Below are 6,999 nucleotides of genomic sequence, written 5' to 3' on the forward strand. Positions count from 1 at the left end.
TATATACAGATCCTTTTAAGGTTAGGGTTACGGCATCAAAACCTTCCCTCAACACCTTCCCTCAAGATCAACATCATGAAGTAGGCCTTCCCCAAGATGATGATTTCGGGGAATCGAAGGACTGAGCATTACATTCCATCACACCCCTTTAATGGGAATGTCCTTCCTCTATGTCAAACCAAGAGCCTGTTGGTGCTTCTCGAAAAGCTCTTTATCGAGTGGTTTGGTAAAGATGTCTGCAACATTTTCTTTGCTAATCACAATGCTGCAGTGTGATGTCACCAAGTAACACTCTTTCTCTAATGAAGTGCTCTTGTCCTGGAGTGATATACTAGATTCTTGGCCAATGCTTGGGCCGATTGATTATCACAGTATATTGTTGTTGGCTTTGATTCATTGAACTAGTCTCTTTTTGATAATAGTCTTCTGAGCCATATACCCTTACATGCACTTGTAGTGTGTGCTCTATATTCTTCTTCAGTTGAAGACAAAGAAATAGTTGGCTATATGCTTTACAACCATGATATAGCAGCTTGACCAAGGAAAATTGCATATCCCTGTGTCGATCTCCTGGTCTCATGATCTCTGGCATAGTCACTATCATAATATCCATGCAACCTTGGATGACTTCCTTTGTATTCTATTCCAAACTATCTTGTACCTCTGATGTATCTCAAGACTCTTTTGGCTACATTCCACTGAGACTATTTTGGATTTAACATAAAATGTGCTAGTGAGCTTACTGCATAACAGATATCTGACTGTGTGATAGTCATATATATAAGAGATTCAATGAGCTGCCGATAGTACCTGTCATTGACTGTAGGCTTTTCTAAATCGTTTGTAAGTTTCAAACTCTGTTCCATGGGAGTGGCTGTAATCTTGCAATCTACCATATGAAACTTCTTCAGGAGACTGTCAACATATTTCAGCTGACTCATAAAGGTGCTGTCTGAATCTCTCCAAAACTCAATTCCAAGATAAGAGTGCATCAGTCCAAGATCTTTCATGTTGAACTCTATAGATAAGTCGTGTTAAACTTTTGATGAAGCTATCATTGCTTCTGGTCACAATCAGATCATCTACATATAAAAGTGCAATAGTAATGTCTTCCCCTTGAACTTTATAGTAGAGAGGATGATCTACATTGGAATTTATGTATCACAAATTAGCAAAATACTTGTCTATACTACTATACCAGCTTCTGGGTGCTTGCTTTAAGCCGTAGAGACTTTTTTTGAGAAGGCAATCCTGATTCTCTTTCCTTGGTTCAACATAACCTGCCGGTTGTTGCATGTAGACATCAAGCTGGTACACATTCCATCTTCTGCTGAGTGTTGCCATTGATATCAAGAATAGTATGGAATCCATCTGTGCTACTGGAGCATAAGTCTCATCATAGTCTTGACCATATAGCTTTTTGTAATTAGTATGGCTTTGTATCTTTCAAAGCTTTCATCTAGATTGTACTTCTCTTTGTATACCCCTTTGTTTGCTATGGCCTTCTTTCTTGGTGGAAGGTCGCATAATTCCCAAGTATTATTCTTGTTACAGCTTCCATTTCTTCATTCATAGAAATTTGCCATTTTGGCTTGTCAACTGTGTCGTCGAAGTACACTGGCTCTTCTATAGCCATGATGGTAGTCATAAGAGCATAATTGGTTTCAACTTGAATTGCTTTGCCTTTTTGAGCATACGTCAATTTGGTTGGAGGTCTACTTTCGTAGTAGACCGTCTAAGTTGTTGTGACTCTTCTTGGGGTGCTTTTGGCAATTCTTTCTCTTCTTCATTAACCTTTTTTGTAGATGATTGTGTAGTTAAGACATCTATCTCTTGTGTATTTAAGGTTTTCCATTCTGATTCCTCATCAAAGATTACATCTCTAGAAATAATGAGCTTTTGGTTGATGGGAGATACCCAATGCATGGCTTGTGTCTAGTGAATGCTTTATAAGGTGTCATACCCTGAATTGGTTCAGTTAGAAACCGATTAAGCAAGTAGTTTGTAGTGGCTATTGCTTCTGCCCAATATTGATTTGGAAGATTCTTTTCATAGAGCATTGCTCTAGCATTGTCTACTAAAGTACTGTTCTTCCTTTCAGCTCTTGCATTCTGCTGAGGAGTATCTGCACAAGTGAATTGACTTTGAATGCCATTAATTCTGCAAAAGTTCATGAATGCTGAATATGTGTATTCACCTCCTCTATCTGATCTCATCATGACTTTGATCTTTTTGCCTGTCTAGTTTTCTACCATGGCCTTGAATTCTTGAAATCTAGAAAAAACTTTAGATTTCTCTTTCAAAAAGTAGAGACAACAATGTATGTTGTAGTCATCGATGAAAGTCAAGTAGTAAAGTGAACCATTGATGTGGCGGGTTTGGGCATAACCCCATACATCTGTGTGAATCAAATCAAGAATACCTCATGCTCGAGAGGTGCTTCTGCTAAAGTTGGTTCGCTTTTATTTGCCGAAGCAGCATGCTTTGCAAACTTTTCCAAGAAACTAAAGTTTTGGCCTTCCAATTGCCATATTCTGATTTTTGAGCTCTATCAAGCTTTTGAAATTGACATGTCCATATCTCTTGTGCCATTTTGTGGAAAGTGGCATCTGTTGCGATTGAGCTGACATGGCATGTAAATCTGGTACTGTAGCTAGCATTCTGAACAAGCGTCCTTCCTTGACTACTTTTCCTACTATAGCTATATCCTTTGGATTTGTCTTTGATAGTGCATTCATCTCGATCAAAGATGACTCAATAGTTGTGTTCGTCATTTGACCAACTGATAAGAGGTTTTTGCTATATTTTGGAACATAAAGTACATCTTTCACCAATCCTTTTGTACCAATGAAATTGTTCATAGGGACAATGCCTTTCCCTTGAATTGTACTCGGTGTATGATCTGCCATGTAGATGACATTCTTATGTCCTTCTAATGGTTTCATCTCTATGAACCATTCCTGATGTCATATGAGATGATGCACCGTTGTCGATGCAAGATACACTGTTTCAATCTTCTACATATCCTCGCTTGCAAGGAAGATATTCTTAGGTTAATTTGCATAATGATTGTGACTTGAATGTCCACTGCAATGATTTCCTCTTCCTTGAGAATTCCCTCGATTGCTGCTGGATTGACCGCCTTGGTCGTACTGCTTCTTGCGGCAATCTCTTTCATAGTGTCCAAACTTATGACAATAGTTGCACTAGATGTTTGACACGTTGGTGGATGCATTCCCTCGTCCTTGGAATATTCCTTGATTGGAATGATTTCCTCTTTGCTGATGCTGATGTTGCTGAGGGTGATGCTGATGCTGATTCTGACTTTGATGATGACTTTGTTGCTGATGTGATGACCACTTCGCTAGAATGATCCACCTCTTCCTCTACCTCTGCTTCTATTTGAAGCTATGAATGCTTGATCATTGGAATGACGTTTGATCCTTCCTCATAAAGATGATAGTCGGGATGGCCATGATCATGCTCAGGATCTTCCCAATCTCACTAGATAATTCCTCCACCAAACTTGATTGGCTAGAGTTATATGAGGTGGAGGTGGTTTTGGACCTAGTATGGGTACCGATAATGGATCATGTTGTGCCCTATATTGCCCTAGATTGTGGTTGGGTGGGGCCGTCAAGGCCAGTTGGGGCCTTGGTTGGTAGATTGGTTGGGGAAGGACCTTCAAAAATCGGCACTGAGAGGTGTTGTGGTTCCCCCATCTATAGCAGTGCACACAATAACAATAGAGTGCTTGCCTTGCTTTGGTGATTGCCATTGCATACCCCACACCAAACATTGTCTCTTCTTAAGAATAAGTGGGGGTTACTTGGTGCTTTCTTAGAGGTTCCTACCTTCCACTACTGGCCTAGCTGATTCAGTACATTAAAGGCCAACTCACCCATATGTAAACCCTTAGACTCTTTATCCTCCTTCTTGGTAGGCTCCGTATTGGAAGACCTTATCGATTGTGATACCTTGTACAGAGTTGTAGTTTTGTCCTTGGTGTCCTTATCCATCATGTTGTCACTTATACAGATGGCTACCTTGCTGTAAAGTTCCAAAGAATCTGGGTTCATAACCATTAAATGGTCATGCACCTTTGGATCTGCCAATCTGATGACGAAGCGTGGCAACAATCGCTTGTTGCTCATCCTTTCATGTGGTTCACAATGGGAATTGAGGTGTTTGATCCTAGCAATGTAGTCTTGAAGGGACTCATTCTCATTCTATTTCACAACTGATTGATCGAGCTCCACTTGTGACCACTAGAAGCGAACCCTACAATGAAGGCTTTTCGCAATGCCTCTTAGTTGAATTTCTTCTCAGGGTTGAGGGCCCTATACCATTGGCCTGCCTTGCCAGTGTTAACCATTTCCAAATCTCGGGGAGCACCAAATGCTTTGCATATTTGCTCAAGTTGCTCCATGTGGGAGATCGAATCTCCTTCCCTGAGAAGTTTAGTTATCAACTTGGAGATGTCTTTGGGCCAACTTTGTTACAATAGAAACACCCCTGACCATAGGTCGGCAGACATTGACCACATGTTGATAGGCATTGACCACATGTCGACAGCAAGCATTGACCACATGTCGACCATTTGTCAACATAGGTCAGCCACACAACACGAGGGGTTGACCACACAGGTTCATCCGGGAGTACTATCTGAGGCGTCCATGCATCGACACATATCAACCATAGGTGGATACATGTTAACCATAGGTCGACACATGTCAACTACAGGTCGACACATGTCAACCACAAGTCGACACATGTCAACCACAGGTCAACACATGTCAACACAGGTTAACCAGGAGTACCATGCCCAAGGCAATCTCATCAAGAGCTGCACACATGGAGAGTGAGCTTAGCACATGGAGCTATTAGGAGTATTTACAATAGTTACACAGTGGTTCAGTGGTTGAGTGGTGCGGTGATTCAGCTCACCTGCACATGGAGTGTTTACACCATCCTAACTAGAAGATCTTGGCGAGTTAGGGAGTCAACAAGTCGCCATAGCCATCAAGAGAGCTAGCGGCGCAACGGCTAGGGACTCTCCAAGGCAGGGATGAGGATGAAGGAGAAGGTGGAGAGGCGAGGAGACATTCAACATGGAGCGTTTGGCATTCAGCATTGGAGCAGAAGAGAGGAGAGTGTGAGGAGAGATAGAGGCTGGAGCTATGGGCTCACCAAGGAGAGAGTATGGAGAGACCTGTGTGTACCCCTCTGTCTACTATGGGGATAGACCTATGTGTTCTCATGACTTGTGACTTGTGACCTGTAGATGCAGGTCCAGTGATATGTACTTTGGCCATCTTGGTCGCTTTCTCATTCTTTCTATCTCTTTCTGATATGGGGATTGTTCACTATTGTATGACAAGGTTTCTTCTTATGATTATGTTATGGAGTTCTCATGTGATTGCCATTTAGCATAGTGCACTCATACATCGCTGTTCACTATAGTATAGCCTACGACACCCACACACCACTCAAGGTACACTTTGCACACCACTTCACGATGCAATCCATGCAATCCATTGCATTAGATCATTGCAACACTCACTCATGCTTCCCACGCTAGCGGCCTTTCGCCTCCGGTAACACCTCTGGAAGGATAGGGACCCCTCCCTTCAAGACAGTTTATGGCGATCATGGTGGGGCACTGCTGGTGTTGCGTAGCAAGAGGGAAGAGTTCTAGGGTACTACAGGAGAGAGTTCTTATGTCGAGTAGTTCTGATACCCTTGAAGGAGTGAGAGAGAACTAGGAGGTACTAAAGGAGAGTGGAGAGGAGACTTTTAGCTGACCAAACTAGATACAAAAGGCATTACCTAAGATGGAAGTTCACAAAGTCCTTAGGAAGAGCACAAAGTGAATCTATTAGAGCTATAGCTAGAGCAAGTAACTTCATTGAGACTCTCTTCGATTTGGACCAGCAAGATTGGTGGTGATCAGATCCCGAGTTCGGAGAAGAAGAAGTACAAAAAGCGGGGAACAAGTGAAAGAATAAAGTACTAAGGACGAGGGCTCCTAAGATGTGCATCAAGGTCAAGACAGCTACTTAGCTCTTGTTGTAATGATGTCTTCATCAGCAACCACTGCAGCCACTTCAACGGGAGTAGTACCCACTTTAGCGCGAGACTTGACATTTGCCATAACCTTGCTCCTTCGAGTCTAGTTTCTACATCTGTGACACCCATGGGTACACTTTTGCTCAGATGTCCCTACTACCATTGCCATTATCTCTACCCTTCCCTCCTGCTTCTTATCCATCCTACATAGCTTCGACCCCTTCCTTCTCCTTCCCAACTGTCTCCACATCCCTATCAACCCCCACATTCCCCATGTCTTCACCATCTACTTTTGCAACGGTAGCGCTTGCAGCATATGCAATACCGTCTATCTCCACTATGGCTACATCAGTAATAATTGCACCAGTGTGGTCTCCTACACGGGGTGTTGTCTCATCATCCACTCCACCATATGTCTCCTTAGTACCCACATTGAGTACTGCTCCATCAGGAGGCCCTTCTACTCTTCCTTCCACCTCAGCTCCCGAGGTAAATGCGGTGTCCTTAGTCCTAGAGAAAAAGCAAGACTTTCATGTGAAGACTCAAAAGTTCAAAGGTCACCTAATGAGGATGCAAAAGCTCATGTGAGGAAGTTTCTCACAGCATGCAAAGCCAAGGGTGTGGAAAATGAGCATGCCTTCCTACACATCTTTCCTTCGTCATTGGAGGATGCAACTGATGTATGGTATAGCCAATTTTTGACTGACCATTTTCAAACTTGGACAGCTCTAAGGGAGGAGTTTCTACGGACTTTCAAATTGGAGAAGTTTGAACATCTGATTGCCTAGGAGTTGTCCGCTGACACCATGAAGCCTAGAGAAAGCATCCTTGAGATGTACACAAGGATGTGGGTCTTGGCGACAAAGATGTCTGTGCCACCTAATGATGCTATCATGAAGGGGTGGTTTTTGAATTACCCCCTATCTTTGC

Source organism: Dipteris shenzhenensis, chromosome 14 (genome assembly GCF_047967505.1).
Source record: "Dipteris shenzhenensis isolate YYH24624 ecotype China chromosome 14, Dip_SZ_1.0, whole genome shotgun sequence".
In the NCBI taxonomy this organism is placed as follows: Eukaryota; Viridiplantae; Streptophyta; class Polypodiopsida; order Gleicheniales; family Dipteridaceae; genus Dipteris; species Dipteris shenzhenensis.